At 35.6% G+C, this 18,161-nt stretch overlaps 1 protein-coding gene and 1 pseudogene across 5 annotated transcripts in view; both read right to left on the minus strand.

The window, feature by feature from the left end:
* Window positions 1-18,161, minus strand: part of NLGN1 (neuroligin 1) — a gene marked incomplete at both ends in the record, with an annotated part of 775,643 nt that overhangs the window by 743,500 nt on the left and 13,982 nt on the right. The window lies entirely within an intron of this gene.
* Window positions 1-18,161, minus strand: part of LOC308263128 (oxysterol-binding protein-related protein 9-like) — an 81,933-nt pseudogene that overhangs the window by 61,212 nt on the left and 2,560 nt on the right. The gene's annotated exons all lie outside the window — the stretch shown is intronic.

An 18,161-nucleotide genomic window follows, 5' to 3' on the forward strand; every position in this document is an offset into this window, starting at 1 on the left:
AAGAAGATGGAAAGTCCTGGAGAACAATTATATTAAGTGAGATCAGCCACGCACAGAAGGAGAAGGGATACCAGAGAGACTCCAGATAATGGGGGGGAAATCTCAGCAAAGTTTGAATGGAAGGATAGGAGAGGAGGAAGGCTGAACTTGATTAATGAGGGTCTACATCTGAATCTGTGTTTAAGTATAAATATAGTATGGTTAACCTGGACAATCATTGGTGGGAAGGTGGAAGGGAAAATGGGGGTGGGGTGGAGAGGGCACCAAGTTCAGTTTAAATGTATACAATTTATTTTCAATAAAAAATGTATATAAAAATACACAAGCAACAAAAGAATAAACAGATAAGATGAATTGCATGAAAAATAAATAAAATGTTATATTCAGCTTTTAGGATAAAATTTCAAAATTATATCAGAGTCTAAACAGGTTTCCCTCCTAAAAACCTAAAAATGTATCTCTAAGATTCTTCCTAATCTTATTAGATGGTAACTAACACTTGTTACATTTTTTTGGCTTCGAACCTGCGCAATCCTCCTGTCTCCCCCTCCCAAGTGCGGGGATTTCAAGTGTGCAACACCATTTTTTAAAAAAACTAATTTGTAAAATACTCTAACCCTTCTCTTTATGTGTATACTTATGCTGACTACTTCATATTTAGCTAATCACGAGTCCAAGATGATCTTTTGCCTAGCTTTGATGTTTAATGACTACAGCTAAAAGGCAAAACTCCAAGCTGTTCCATACTCATAAGCAGAAAAAGTCAGTAACAAAGAATAAAAAACAGGGTTTTTGGTTGTTGTTGTTACCCTTTCTCCCTCAGCTAAGTGACCTCACCCTAATGTCAAAGGACATTCTCATGCCACCGAATAAGAACAAAAAAGAGTCTCCACTAGAAGAACATTTACTGAACAAAGGAAGCCCAGAGTTGAGGAACTCAAGGCTTTTAATATGACCACTGGGCTTCTGGAACCTTGCACCCAAGGTCAGGCTATGCCCAAGGCCAGACTGTTTTACAGTGCTTAACCTCCAGCTGTTCAAAAGACAGAAGAGGAGAGCGGTACCTGCCAGGAAGAGAAGTGTTCACACAAACAAAAATGTTACAAAGAAGAGAAGTTCAATGGATTCATGCTGGGATCAAATATATTAACATAAAGTTTATCCACCCAGGATCTCCCACAAAAAAAAAAAAAATACTTAGGAATAAATTTGACCAAGGAGGTAAAAGATCTCTACAAAGAAAATTATAAAACACTGAAAAAAGAAATCGAAGATCTTAGAAGATTGATCTTCCATGTTCATGGATTGGCAGAATAAATATCATTAAAATGGCCATCCTTCCAAAAGTGATCTACAGATTTAATGCAATGCCCATTAAACTACCAAGATCATTCCTCACAGACATAGAAAAATCAGTCCTTAAATTTATCTGGAATAACAAAAAGCCCAGAATAGCCAAGGTGGTTCTCAGCAACAAAAACCACACAGGAGTAATCACAATACCTGACTTTAAACTATACTACAAAGCCATTGTAATAAAAACAGCATGGTACTGGCAAAAACTAGATACATAGACCAATGGAGCAGAATAGAAGACCCAGAAACAAGTCCACACACTTTCAGCCAATTGATTTTTGACAAAGTGGCCAAAAACATACACTGGAAAAAAGCCTCTTCAACAAATGGTGTTGGCAAAACTGGTTAACCATATGCAGAAAATTGGCAAAACCGGTTAACCATATGCAGAAAATTGGAAATTAGTCAGTCACAAAAAAAAGGAAATCAGATGCTTTCCCTAATATGTGAGAGTTAGGGAGAAATGGGTCATAGGAGGAACTCTAGATGAAAAAGGAAATACTATAGAGGAGCAAACAAGGCAACTGAAAGGAGGAGAAAGGAGGGAGGAAGAGGAAAATCTCTAAAACACACAATGTACTTAAGCATATCAAAGTCAACCACTAAGCCAAGCAAGGGAGGGAGGGACGGGAAGGCAATGGGGTGGGAATTGGGTAGGGGTTAAATCAGTGATGTGTACATGTATGTACACACAAAAGTTTTTTACCCCAATATGATGTATGAATATAATGCACCAATACACCTATAAAAATAAATAAATAAACTTTTAATGATGATGTGAAAAAAAGATTGAGAATAAAATTAACGTACTCAATAACAATGAAAAAAATAAAGTTTATGGGAGTAATGGCAAAAACATTTGGCCATTGCATACAGATGTTCAGGACTGACTTTTTTGTTGTATGAATCCATTGAACTTCTCTCCTTTGCAACATCATTAGCAATCAGAGATATGCAAATCAAAACTACCCTGAGATTTCACCTAACTCCAACTAGAATGGCAATCATTCAAAACACAAACAACAACAAATGCTGGTGAGGATGTGGAGAAGTGAGAATTCTAATACATTGTTATTGGGATTGCAAATTTGTGCAACCACTTTGGAAAACAGGATGGAGGATCCTCAGACGAATGGGAAGAAACCTACCATATGACTCAACAATACCACTTCTGAGTATCTAACCAAAAGAATGGAAACCAAACTACCAAACTAATGCATGCATAACTATGTTCATAGCTGCACAATTCACAATTGCCAATCTATGGAACCAGCCAATATGTCCATCAACAGATGAATGGATTTCAAAACTATGGGAAATGTACACAATGGAATTTTACTCACCCTTAAAAAACCACAATTATATTATTTACAGGAAATGGATGAAAGTGGAGAACATTATGCTGCAATTAATCAGTCACAAAAAATAAGAAATTGGATGTTCTCCCTAATATGTGGAAGCTAGGAAGAAAATGGGTCATAGGAGAAGCTCTAGATGAAGAAGGAGATACTACTGAATGAGCAAATAAGGTGACCTAACTGAGGAGGATGGGAGAGAAAAGGGAAATTCCATAATGTACATGATGTACAAACTTATCAAAGTCAATCACTAAGCTGAACATTAGGAGGAGAAAGGCGGGAAGAAATTAGGTGGGAACTGGGTAAGGGCTAATTGGGTGATGTGTGCATGTATGCCTCTACCATTTTGTACTCCATTAAGATATATGAATAACCCAGGTATGGTGGCACACATTTGTAATCCCAGTATTTGGGAGCCCAAGACAGGAGGATTGTGGTTCGCGAACAGCCTCAGCTACTTAGTGAGGCCCTTTGTAACTCAATGAGACCCTGTTTCAAAATAAAGAATTAAAAAGGGGCTGGGGGTGTAGCTCAGAGGTAGAATGTCCCTGGTTCCCATCCTTAGTACTGCAAAAATATTTTTTAAAAATGAAAGGAAGATAATTTTCTAACAGAGATACCTATATTCCCATGTTTATCATTCACTATTGCCAAGACAGGAATCAATTAAACCACTGATAGTTAAGTTGATTTTAAAAAATGTACCGTGAAAATGTGCATACCCACACCATTATCCTCCACAATGAAATTTTACATAGCCTGAAATGTGCAGCCTTAAAAATAAGGAAATTCTCTCATTTTCAACAACATAGATGAACCTGGTAAATATTATGCTAACCAAAATAAGTGAAGCATAAAAAATAAATACTGCATGATTATACTTGCATGTGGGATTTTAAAGAGTAAAATACGAAGTAGAAATAAGTAGAAGGATAGTTGCTATGGGTTAGGGGTAGAGAAAATGGGCATATGTTGTTCAAAGGGTATGAACTTTTCATTACACATGATGGATAAATTCTGGTGATCTAATGAGCAGCATAGTGACTACAGTGATTACTTTAGTGTATTCTTGACCTTTGCTAAGAATGTAAATCTTATTCTTCATATGTACACTAGAGCACAAACATAACTATTTGAGGTGATGGATATATTAATAAGCTTGAATGTGGCAATCATTTTATAATACTACATATATAAAAACATCACATTTGAGCTGGGTGTGGTGGTGCATGCTTTGAAACCCAGTACTTGGGAGGCTGAGACCTGAGGATTGAGGTTCAGAGACAGCCTCAGCTTCTAAGCCCTCTACAACTTAGTGAGACCTTGTTTCAAAATAAAGAATAAAAAATAGGGCTGGAGATGTAGATCAGAAGTAGAAAGCCCCTGGGTTCCAACCTCAGTACCATAAAAATAAATAGATAAGTAAATGAAATAAATGACAAAAAACCCCAAACATTACATTTCACATCTTAATTATATGTAATTTTTCTTTGTCAATTATACTTCAGTAAACATAGAAAAAAAAAAACAAGCAAAAACCCTGTGGCAGATCAAAGTAATGACAAGACTGCAAAAGGACATGGTTTTGATGACAAGAATTTATATGAGCAGTCTTATTAAAACACCTTTGTTTCCCAGGCAGTGACTTTGAAAATATCCCAAGGGAAAATTACCTTTCTGTCTCACTGGGATAGTTGTGCTAATTTTGAAATCAGGTAGTTTGTAAAAATGGGAATTCAATTATGAATCATCAGCAGAGTCTTCAATTACTTCAAAAGTCAATAGTTATAATGATCAATTTAAAATATCTGAAAACAAACTGCATGACAAGTTTGTAGTCATAAAAACAACCCTAAAAATATATCCAAATGGTGAGATCATTTTTCATGGACTAGTTCTAGGATGCCCAGAGTATGTGGTTACACTGCCTTCATTCCTGGGAGAAAATATGTTAAACAGTAATCCCAGAGATAATAATAATAACAATAACAATAATAAGAATAAGAACACACAATAATTCTTAGCCACATATCTCTATTAAATAATATTAACAAAAGTACCCTACCTAAAACAGTCCTTGATGGAAGGAACTATTCAAAATAAAAAAGAATTTTCAAAGAGTCAATAAGGACTTCCAGGAAGATGGTGACTGAGAGAAGCAGCACATATCAATTCTGCTGACACTCAATCTCTATTGCCATGAAATCATTGTATTGACAAAAGAAAGAAACCAGTAAAAATTTGAGCAGAGCACCCAGAATTGAAGGGCAATGGAAACAAAGCTAGAAGGCAGAAGAGAAAGCAGGAAAGTACCTGACCACCTCCAATGGCTGTGGCCGTGGGGGCCACATTGGTGTCATCTTGCCTAACTACGCAGCTACTGCTATTACTGGACCTCCAGAGGCCCCAACAAAAAAGACAACTTGAAGTGAAGTAAGTAATTGGTTCCTCTTGCCTGTATCCTAGCTACAAGTGCAGCAGTGGAGGCCAAGTTCACCATGTCCTCTAGAGATCAAGAGCAGTGCTCAACAACACAATAAGTCAACCAGCTACTCCCACAGTAGACTGCCCAAGGAGGCTGAAGGGTCTCAGAGAGGAAGCAATAGATTCACAGGTATCTGAGACTTTGCAGTTCACTCTGGTGAAGGTGGGGATGAAGTCTTCTGTAAGACTCAGCAGAGGCACAGACTGCACCCAGGGACAATCAGGCAAAAAGGCATACAGTCTCCATCACTTAGAGCCCTAATAGAGCCTCTGGAGATCATCACAGACCGCTCAATCATAGTGATTGGGGAGAAAGAAGACCATCTCTACCCTAGCTGTGGAGAAACCAGACTTCTCCATATACACTGGATCTGTTCCCAGTGACACCCACCACCTATGCAGGCAGGGAGAGACATGGGCTCAGGGTTAGTAGAAAGCATAAAGACCTTTGCTTACAACTAGATCCAGCCCTAGTGATACTGGGTTCCTGCATAGACTTGAAACAGTATCAGAGACAATTCCTTTTTGAGAGCTCAGAAACTCAGCTTTGCAGCAGGTAAGGTACCAGTAGCACTCAGCACCAGCACAGAAAGAGACTCCAGGCCCAGGTCCCAATCATTGAAGGAAATAAAAAAGTGGGGCTGTAAACTGACATTATTACTGTAGATTAAAAAGCAAATGAAAGTGCTTGGAACATGCTTGAGAACCTAATAAAGAATATAAACCTTAAATGGCTAAAAGAATCCACATAGACTTAGGAGGACTGCAGAGGCCAAGTGTGCTCAATATTTACATATTTATAGGGTTGTATTATTTTTTGTTGTTCTGTTCTGTTTTTTTACTTGTGTGTGTGTGCTTATTTATTTGCTCTCTTTTCCACCCCTTTTACAAACTTCTTCCCTCATTGATATCTATTCTCTTCTCTCCTTTCCTTTTATTTATTTTTCTTTTCTTTGTCTTGTATTAAATCTACTTCATATTGCTATACTAAATACTCTACATTGGTTAATAGAATCCTACTACATATTCACTATCACTAATATCTACTACATATCACCTTATTAAACTCATTCATTCTACTCAACCCTAACTGCTACTTTACCCTATTCTTACATTTACTACTATATCACCTTCCTCCTGACTCAACCTTCATCACTGAATACAACACAACTTGCCCTTGTATATAACAGTTGACACCTATAAAATCAAATATAGTAATTAAAATCAACATAGATACAAACTTAAGAAAAATAAAATCACAAGAAGGAGAAATAGCAAAGAAGCAATGAGCTCCCACAACCTCACAATAGCAAAACCTGCCAACCCAGAATTGCAAAGATCACCAGAAGGTCAAAACAGAAATTCAACAGTAGAAATAATTCAGAATTTCTGAAAAAAAATTAGAGAAAGCCTGAAAGAAATATAGGAACAAATAAAAAAATCTGACACCCTATACAAGAACCAGAAAGACACTCTGAAGGAAGTGAAGGATGCAATCATTGAAATTAAGTCATCAATACAAATTATAAACAATAGATTAGACCAAATGGAAACTAGAATCTTGCTCTTAGAAGATGATAACTCCAAAACGAATGTATAGAATATAATTTGGAAAAAACAATTTGACAGCATGAATTGGACATTGAAGAGATATGGACCCATCTGTAAAGAGGTAACCTAAGAATAATTGGCATAGAAGAGAAAATAGAAGGTAAAAACAAAGAGATCAATAATCTTTTCAAAGAAGTAATATCAGAGCATTATACAAACATAGAAAAAGAGGTTGATACACAACCTCTTTCCTATACCAAGGTACAGGAAACTTATAGAATCCCCTTTAGACAACACCAGAGAAAAAGTTCACCATGCCCCATAACAGTCAAACTAACATAGAAGCAAAGGAGAGAATCTGGAAGGCAACACAAGCAAAAGATCAAGTGACATTCAGAGGCAAACCAATTACAATCACTCCAGACTTCCCAAACTAAATCAGGAAATCCAGGAGGGACTGTAGTAACATATTCCAAACTCTGAAAGAAAACAACTTGTGGATAAAAATGTCTTACCCATCAAAAATATCTCTCAAATTTGATGAGGAAATAAAAATCTTTCATGATAAACAGAAGGTGAAAGAATTTATGAATTTAATACATAATGTGAAAAAAATGGATTAAAATGAGAATCCATCTTTAGGCTGATTGGAAGAAACATACCTTACAAATAAAGATAGTCACAAACTAGAGGTGAAGATCTGGAGCAAGGTAATCCATGCCAATGGAACTCAAAGACAAGCAGGAGTAGCAACTATAATATAAGACAAATTAACCTTCAAGCCCAAGCTTATCATTAGGAACAAAGCAGGTCATTTTTATTGATAAAAGGAACAATCCAGCAAGAGGAAACAATGATAGTCAAATTATGCCTCAAACATAAGTCAGCCAATTTTCTACAACAAACTCTTTGTGACATTAAATCACACATAGATCCCAATACAATAAACCTAGGAGACTTCAACACTCCTCTCATACCACTAGACCAATATTCTAGACAAAAGGTCAGTAAAGATGCCTCAAAACTAAAGAACCCCATAAAACAAATGGACATATTAGATGCATACAGAATATTCTATCCAACTACAGCAGAGTTCACATTTTTCTCAGGTGCTCATGGAATTTTCTCCAAAACAGACCACATCCTGGGACATAAAGTGAACACTAGCAAATTAAAAATTGTGACATATTCCCCTGTATCTTTTCAGACCACAATAGAATGAAACTATAAATCAACTATAACAAGACCCAGGGTAACCACATAAACATATGGAGACTGGACATTCACATTGCTGAATAGAGAATGTGTCATAGAATAAATAAGTAAGAAGTAAAATTAATAAATTCTTAGAAATAAAAAAAATAGAGACACAACATATCAACATTTGGGATACCTTGAAGTCAGTATTAGGAGGAAAATTTATAGCAGAGTACACACATAATAAAGATTAAGAAATCACCAAATAAATAACCTAGTGGCACACCTCAAAGCTCTTGAAAAATAGAAATAGTCTAACCTCAAACCAGGTAGAAGACAGAAAATTATTAAAATCAGAGAAGAAATCAATGAAGTAGAGAATAATAGAGAAAATCAGCAAAACTAAAATTTGGTTTCTTGAAAAAATAAACAAGATAAACCACTAGCCATCCTAACCAAAAGAAAGAGAATCAATACAAATTACTAAAATAAAATATGAAAAGGAAATATTACCACTGGCAGAGTGGAAATTTGGATATTATCAAAAACTACTAAAAAACTATAGATCAACAAAATGAAAAAACAGAAAAAATTGACAATTTCCTAGACACATACAATCTTCTTAAAATGAACCAATAACATATAGAAAATTTAAACCAACCAATAGAAATCAAAGAAATTGAGGTAGTAATAAATAGTCTATCATCAAACAAAGCCCCAGGACCAAATGGTTTCCCAAGTGAATTTTATAAAACTTTAATCTCGTTACTCTTCAATCTATTCTGTGAAATAGAAACTGGACTCTCCCAAATACATTCAGTGAAGCCAACATCACATTAATACCAAACTCAAATTTAAAAAACTCAAGGAAAGAAAACTACAGGCCTGTATCTTTGATGGACTTGGATGCAACACTGCTAGACAAAAATACTAACAACACACATTCAAAACAACATCAATAAAAATCATACACCAAGACCAAGCAGGATTCATCCCAGGGATGCAAAGCTAGTTCAACATACAAAAATGAATCCATGTAATTCATTACATAATCAAAACCAAAGAAAAAAGACACATGATTATTTCAATAGGTTCTGAAAAAGCACTGGACAAAATCCAACACTCATTCATGCTAAAAGTACTGCAGAGAATCAGAATAGTAGAAACAATACCTAAATATCATAAAAGCAATATACAATAGGCCTACAGCCAGCATCATATAAAATGAGAAAAACCTGCAAGAATTTCCCCGAAAAACAGAAAGAAGACAAGGAAGTCCAATATCACCACTTCTTTTTAATATAGTACTTGAGACTCTAGCCAGAGCAAGTGGCATGAGAAAGAAATCAAAGGAGTACAAATAGAAAAAGTAGAACTATAACTATCCCTATTTGCAGATGACATGATAGTATACTTAGAAGACTCAACCAACCAAAAGGTTTATAGAACTAATTAACAAATTCAGCAAAGTGTCTGGATACAAAATCAATGTTAAACAATCAGAAGCTATCCTGTATGCTAATAATAAGTCCACTATAAAGAAATCCATAAAATACTTTCACTTACAGTATCCCTCCCCAAAATAAAATACTTAGGAATAAATCTAACTAAAGAGGGAAAAGACCTCTACACAAAACATTTAAAAATATTGAAAAAAGAAATTAAAGATGACCTTAAGACATGGAAATATCTTCCCTGTTCTTGGATAGGCAGAACAATTATCATCAAAATGGCAATTCTTTCAAAATGATCTACAGATTCAACACAATACCCATTAAATTTACCAACATTATTCCTCACAGACAGAAAAGTCAGTCCTTAAATTTATTTGGAATAACAACAACAAAAAAAGAATAGCAAAAGTAGTTCTTGGCAACAAAAACCATGTAGTAATCATCACAATACCTGAATTCAAACTATACTACAAAGCCATAATAAAATAACAACATGGTATTGGCACAAAATCAGACACATAGACCAATGAAACAGAATGGAAGATTCAGAAACAAATCCCCATACTTACAGCCAATTTATTTGTGACAAAGGGTTCAAAAACATCCAATGAAAACATGATAAGCCTTAGCAACAAATGGTGTTGGCAAAACTAGTTAACCATATGCAGAAAAATGAAAATAAATTCCACTTTCTCACCCTGTACAAAAGTCAATTCAAGATGGATTAAAGAATTGGAAATCAGATCAGAGACCTTGCAGCTTCTTGAAGAGGGCATAGGTCCAACACTTCAACACACAGGCACAGGTAAAAACTTTCTCAATAAGACCCCAAAGGCACAAGAAATTAAAAGGAGGATCAATATGTGGGATTGTATTAAACTGAAGAGCTTCTGCACAGCAAAAGAAGCTATCAAGAAACTCAACAGAAAGCCGGGAGTGGTGGTTTATACACTTGTAATCCCAGTACTTGGGAGGCTGAGACAGGAGGATCCTGTAAGTTGAAGACAAGCCTCAGCTACTTAGTGAGGACACACTGCAACTTAATGAAACTTTGTTTCAAAATAGAAAATAAAAATAGGTCTTGGAGTGTTCTTGGGAGGTTGAATGCCCTTGAGTTCCTTCCCTAGAGCTGCAAAAACAAACAAAAAAGAAACTCAACAGAGAGCTGAAAGAATGGGAGAAAAGTTTTGGCAACTAATCCTCCAATACAGAGTAATATCTAGAATATACAGAAAACTGAAGAAACTCACTGCTAGGAAAACAACCCAATCAAAAATGAGCAAGTGAACTAAATAGATATTTTATTAAAAATACATCCAAATGGCCAATAATGTATGACAATTGTTCAAAATCATAAGCAGTCAGAGAGATGCAAGTTAAAACTACCCTGAGATTTCACCTAATCTCAATTAGAATGGCAATCATTCAAAACACAAACAACAAATGCTGGCGAGGATATGGAGAAGTAGTGACTTGAATACATTGTTGTTGGGATTGCAAATTAATGCAACCACTTTGGAAAACAGTATGGAGGATCCTCAGAAGAATGGGAAGAAATCTACCATATGATCCAGCAATACTACTTCTGGGTATCTACCCAAAAATATGGAAACCAAACTAATGCATGCATATCTATGTTCATAGCTGCACAACTCACAATTCCAAACGATGGAACCAGACAGAATGTCCATCAACAGATGAATGGATCACAAAACTATGGGATATGTATCCAGTGGAATTTTATTTAGCCATAAAGAAATGGGGAAGTGACTAGAACTGGAGAAAATCATGCTAACCAAATTAGTCAGTCATAAAATGTAAAAAATTGGATGCTCTCCCTAAGTATGTGGAAGCTAGAGGGAAAATGGGTCATACGATGAACTCTAGATGAAGAAAGAGAAACCACAAATGAGCAAATAAGGTGACCTAACTAAAGGAGATGGAAGGTGGGGAGAAGAAAATTTCCTAACGTACATGATATACATTTATAAACATATTAATTTTAATCACTAAGCCAAACATGAAAAGGAGGGAGAGTGGAAGGAATGGGGTAGGAATTGTGAAGGGCTAAAGAAGTGATTTGTGCATATATGCCTCTACCATCTTGAACTTCATTAAGATGTACAAGTACAATGTACTAGTAAAAAAAAAAACAATAATAAAAAAGTCAGTTAAAATAAAGTTTTTATTTTAAAAGTCTTAAAAATAAAAATAAATCATATTTGGCATACTCCATTTGAGTACCTTTTTGGCAATTTTAGCTACAATCTTCTAAGTAAAAAATTATCAAAATGTATAAATGGTTTTATTCATATTTGAAAATCATAGATTATTTTTGTGTTTTTTCATTCTATTGTCAATAGTTTTCTCTAGCTATACTGCCCAAAACTGTAGTCATCAATCATAGGTATCTTTATTTTTCTTTATAATAAAAACTAAATAAATTACTTTCTTAGTCATCTTAGCTATGTTACGGTGCTCAAAAGCCATATGTAGCTAAAGGATACCATATTGGTCAGAACAGATACAGAATATTTCTATGACCATAGAAAGTTTCATAAAATAGCACTGATCTGCAGGTTATAAGCAAAGAACAGACATTATACATTTTAACATATTGTGAATTTCTCAGAGAAATTCAATTCTGAAAGCTGTATCTCTAGTGGAAATAAAAATCAATCACTATAAATTTCAAAGATCTTTCTATCACACTTTACATTATAACAAAGTGCATAGCTCTAACAGTTTATTTTAATTTGTACTGAACTCTTCAAACTGGAAATATAGTAGGTTAATTTATTTGTATCTATATGCTCCTTAAGAACTGCTTTATTACCTTAAATACCCTAAGATATTCTAGGCAGAATAAGATGAGTATGTTCAAGTGGAATGGCTATTCTTTAATAAACCTCATCATGTTATTAGTTAATAATTCCTCTTAATGTTATATTATTAACTAATTTATACATGTTAATCTAAACATTCTCTTTCTGTATTCTCAAAGAAAGAAAGGGAAGATTAAGACTTGTCTCCACCATATCACATCTACTTGGAAATTACTGGGGAAAGATGCAGGTGTCAATATAAATGTGATGGTGGCCATTTAACCAAATTTATTAAAATAAATGAGCAAATCCAACTTTGTCAATCCCACTGAAAGCTGAGCTGAAGGGTCTAGGGGGAGTGTGTTCAGGTAGGACAGTCTTCGATTATGTACAATCACAAACACTACATCTCAGAAAGCAATGCTTATCTCAAAGCTCCATCAAATAATTTTTCTAATCTGCATAATGCTATTCCCTTTAATCCCTTTCCTTCTTCACTGTTCTAATTGCTCTGTTCATTTTATTTCTGCAAAATTCAAGAAAGAGTGCTACTTCTAACAGTAGTATCCCCAGCCTCATGATGACTCAAACTCTTCCTGCTAAATTCTATTTGAATATAGTAGAGTAAGTCTAGAACCAGTGGATTACTTTCTAATAGAAATTAAAAAATGGTCAGTGAGTGGAGTTAAGACTTTCTGGCTCACTCATTCTCTGCAGCTGTCTGGCCAAAAGGACATGGACATAAGTTCAAGTAGACTCTTGGCCCTACTCACAAGCCTAACAATGTATCCCCAGCCTCTTGATGCCTCAAGAAAATGCATGTTAATAGACTATCTATGGTCCCTGGGGAATGGATATATGTATATGTTCTCTTGATATATATAATTATCTTTATATGTATATCAAGATATATATGTAAAGATATGTATATATCTAGATAAATATCAAGAGAATTATTTGTATATATAAAGAAAATAATAAACCATATTCTTATCCTATTAAAAAAGATACACATGAAATAAAAATTATTATTGAAACACTATCCTTGTTTTCCTAGTACTCTGTAGTTTTGATTGCAATTAAGTACATTAAGTAAAACAGTTTTTGTTTCTTATTGCATGTGGTAGTTGTCATGCATTCATGTTTTTACGCCACTACACATTATTAGCCAGGGGTGGTTTCAAATCCCAGCATTTGAAAGGCTGAGACAAGAAGATCGCAGTTCATGGACAGACTCAGCTACCTAGTGAAGACCTTTGCAACTCAGTGAGACCCTGTTTCAAAATAAAGAATAAAAAAAAATAGGGCTGGGAATGTCGCTCAGAGGTAGAATGCCCCTGGGTTCCATCCCCAGTACCATAAATAAATAAATAAAGCATTAAAATTATAACTAGTTGATTTACATTATTATCTGACAGATAAAAGTAAAACATACCAATATTATACCACAGGTAATTTATTTGAATTGTTATTGGAAGTCTTAAATATCAAGAAGAAAATGCCTACTTCATGTTTTCTTAATTCATTGTAGGACGTGGGTGAAGGCATCTGCAAAAATTTAACTTCTTGGAAAACAGCAATGGTAGCATGGCAAGAAAACATTAAAGATGGCATTTAAGCTGTTGCACGAAATGAAACAAACTCATGCTACATTAAATCTATGCATGAAGTGAAGCCTTAAAACTCATCCTCCTTGCTAGAATTCTTGCCAATTCAGTGAAATAGACAGGAAAAAATGTGAAGAGATATTAACCCTATTAGGTAATGCAATATCTTTTTTTCCTATAAAGATCATAAAAATGTAAAATTTCACTACTCTTGAGCTTCTGAAGCCCAAACTTTATTTCACACAAGAGAAAGTAAGGTCCAGAGAGTTAAAAAGACTTGCTTAAAGTTACACAGCAACATAACAGAGTCGTTAGCTCTGCCCATCCAAAACGGATCTGCTGTCAGGAAGCCAGTGGATTCTGCCCTTACAGGGAACAAACTCTGAACTGTAGACAGCTTTTTCCAGCATACCTACTTTCCTCTGGAAAAAAAAAAAAAAAGAAAACAGAAAAATGCTAGCAATGCTTGTTACTGCCAATTTCTTAGAACTTTTTAAATAGATAATCAACGGACTGCAAGGAAATTTAGATGTTTATAAATCTACCCCTTGTCAGATAAACTCCTTGTAAGATGACATGATTCCAAAAACCTATTTTTTCAAGCCCTAGTTTTTTGTAACATCAATCAATTAAAGACAACTTCCAAATTAATCTTCCTGAAACCATTTTAATTATGTCACTCTCTTATGCACAAACATCTGGTAGCTCCCCTTTGCCTACAAAATTAAATGTAAAATTCTCACACGGGCATTCAAAGCCCTTCAAAATATGTCTCTATCAGTCTTTCCTTCCTGTAACTCATTTCTTACTACCCAGGCCAGCTCCAGCCATGTGGCAGTCGCAGTTCTCCTCCCCAGCCCTTGTTTCCATTCACTCATTCTACCCTCTGGTGGGCGCACCTTCACTCCTTCCATGTTCACTTGTCAGTCTGTAATACTCAAGAGCATCTTCAGTTCTCTAATTGTCTGATCATTCACTCTAATCTTATCCAAAACTTATTCATAATTATATACCACTTCTCCTTCCTATTATGTCTCCAAGGATCTATTTTTTTCTTCTTTTATGTAAATTATCACACTAATTTATATTTTTATTATATATGTACTGTCCTAAATTACTTTCCCATCAGTCAAGCTCCCTGAAGACACTGTCAGTAGGCTCCACTCTTGTCAGAATCCAATAAGTATTGTTAAACTGCCTGCCTGAGAGCTGTAAGGACAGAGTGCACAGAATGACTCAGCCTTCACTGAGGGGAATTTCACTAAGGTGTATGTGAGGCTGTCTCAGAGTCATGTCCTGCAAGATTGAGAGAAATAAATGTTATGTGCTGCTACAGAACAGCGACGGGTAGAAACAGGATGCTGGTGAATTTTGTTTAAAGAATAATCATAACCCAGTTTTGCATTCAGCTGAGGTTCCCAGAGACACCACATTCCCTTGGAATATGGAATTCCTGTAAAAGCTCTATTAACTCTTTCAGTATAATTAGTGCACTGAAGAAGTCAACTGCTCAATTATTTGAAAAGGCCATGCAGCTTCTTGACACTTGCATCTATTATTGGGCAGGAAATATGACAACTTATTGCGTTTTATCAATTGGGTCACTTAGTAACTTTGGTCTTTTTTAATATTTTTCAGAAATTTCAAGACAGTAAGTATTGATCTTAGTTGAATCACATTAAAAGAACTGTTGATATCCTTTCACAATTTGTACTTCAGTAATTCTCAACAATGCTAAATGTCACAGGTGTGATTCCTGCCCCGTTAGACTACCAAGGTAAAATACAACCACTTCTCCAAGGAAAGCCTACCATTAATATGACCACCTGACAAATACAAACTTAAATGTAATTTCTTAAAATCATAAAATGAGTTTGATGTTTCCTCTTCTTTCTCCTGAGTCTGCTTCTCTTCTTTGTCAAGCAGGTCTGTATCAAAAAGAAACTAGGACATTCTATTATCTTTGATTTTTCCAAATGTCCCTGCATTGCTTTAGATGATTTTCTACTTTCTGTACCATTCTGTATTTTTAGTCTTTTTCTGAAGTCTATGTAGTTTTAATGACAGGTGTATGGGTCTCAAAAAAAAAAAAGCCTGACCAGTCATATCTGTGCCTTATGGCAGGACATGTGTCTCCACTGCTTTCTTTGTGTAATTGTACGTGTATATGTTCCTCAATCTCCGCTTGTCAATGAGAATTACACTCTCACTGCCTATAGCAGTGGCCTTTTTTACATAGAAGTATTATGTATCCCATTTATTTCTCTTTTGGAAATCTGGAGCTATACACATCTCAAAAATTATAGTAAAAGAAACATGATTTACATTATGATGTGAGACTATAATTCACCAATAAAAGCACATTTTTATAAAGAAAATGTTTAGTGCAGAAAAAGCATCATCATTTTCCATTCCTTGATTAACAAAAAGAAAAAATATAGATTTTTTTTTCAGTACTGGGGATTGAACCCAGGGGCATTCTACTTTCCAGCTACACCCCCAGCCCAATTTTTTATTCTTTACTTTGAAACAGCATCTCAGGCAATTGCAGAGGGCCTCACTAAGTAGCTGAGGCTGGACATGAACCTGGATCCTCCTGTCTCAGCCTCCCAAATACTGGGATTATAAGCATGCACCACCACACCCAGCTATAAACAGGATTTTTCAAAGCATGTTTTCATTCATTAATGTTTTATTTAGAGCCAGGCGTGGTGGCACACACTTGGGAGGCTGACAGGATAACTGCAGGTTCACAGAGAGCCTCACCTACTTAGTAAGACCCTATTTCAAAATAAAGAATAAAAAATAGGGCTGGAGGTATAAAGCTTGGAGGTAGAATATCCCTGGGATCAATCCCCAGTAAGAAAGGAAAAGAAAAGAGGAGAAAAGAAAAGAAAGGAAAAGAAAAGAAAAAAAAAATTAAACACACAAAAAAGTAAAACTACTTTTCCTTATACCATCATATTGGGCTACATTCATTTTCATAATAATTTGGCTAAAAAAATTATGAACTCATCTTTCCCTGGAATATATTGGAAAATGTGATTTATTAACAATATCTTCATCCCAGCTACTCTGGCTCCATGTTGTCAACCTTGCCAGTGCCTGCCTATTTACCATCCACCCTCTTATGCAGTCACTTCCCAATGTTGCTAATTCCTGCTTCAAAATGTTTCTCAAATCCATCATCTTTCCATTTACACTGTTACTAGTCACCTTCCGTATAAACTATAGTATCATTGACTCCTAACCAGTCTCCTTTCCTATATTCCATTCTCTACCCTTTCCATTTGCTGTCACCCTCTACTAAAACCACACTTCTTTTTATCGTAATCACTTGCCCCCAAATTAACACATACTATTGGTGGTAAAATTCTTCATGCTTAATTTCTAATCTTTTCAATATTTTACCATAACTAGTACCCATCAACAGCAGCAGCAACAACAGTAGCTACAGTAGCATCATTGTTTTTGTACTGAGATTGAATCCAGGGGCATTCCACCTCCCAGCTACACCCCCATCCCTTCTTCCCTCCTTCCCTCCCTCCCTCCCTTCCTTTCTTCCTTCCTTCCTTCCTTCCTTCCTTCCTTCCTTCCTCTTTCCTTCCTTCCTTCTGACAGAGTCTCACTAAGTTGCTGATGGTGGCCTAGAACTTATGATCCTCTTGTCTCAGCCTTCTAAGCACTGGATTGCAGTACCTGTCCTGTGTGCTGCTAATTTGGACAGAGGGGATTTGTAGTTCAAAACCTAGTAGTAAGACTTCTGCAAGGTAAATCTTCAAAAAATGCATGTGTGTGTGTGTGTGTTATTGGGGATGGAGCCCAATCCTCTCTGTGTTACAACCTCAGACCTATTTTACTTTTTATTATGAAACAGGGTATCATTAAGTTGCTGAGGTTCTCAGTGAGTTGCTACTGTTGGCCTCAAACCTGTGATTTTCCTGTTTCAGTCACCCAAGTACTGGGATTATAGGTATACACCACCATGCCTGGCTTCCTGGAAATTCTTGCAGTTGCTAATGTCAAACTTACAAACTTACGCAAACTTAGCAAACTTATACTACATACACCTAAAAAGCACTGATGATAAAAAATGTGATCTCCAGCATAGGCCTTTGGAGGATCTACGTCATGCTACATAGAAAGCTCCATCAGCAAATCTGGAGAGACATCTCCTTAGACTATGGAGCACAGTACTCAGGCTCTACCTCTTCTGTAACCTAAAATAGAAAGTGTTAGATGAAATAATTGCAAGACATCCTAGCACAGTGGTAGATAGTAAGATAAGGAGAAAGAAAAAATTATTATAGGAGAAAATGTATTTTTCCA

The sequence above is a fragment of the Muscardinus avellanarius genome, assembly GCF_963383645.1.
Source record: "Muscardinus avellanarius genome assembly, chromosome: 5".
NCBI classification, from domain to species: Eukaryota; Metazoa; Chordata; class Mammalia; order Rodentia; family Gliridae; genus Muscardinus; species Muscardinus avellanarius.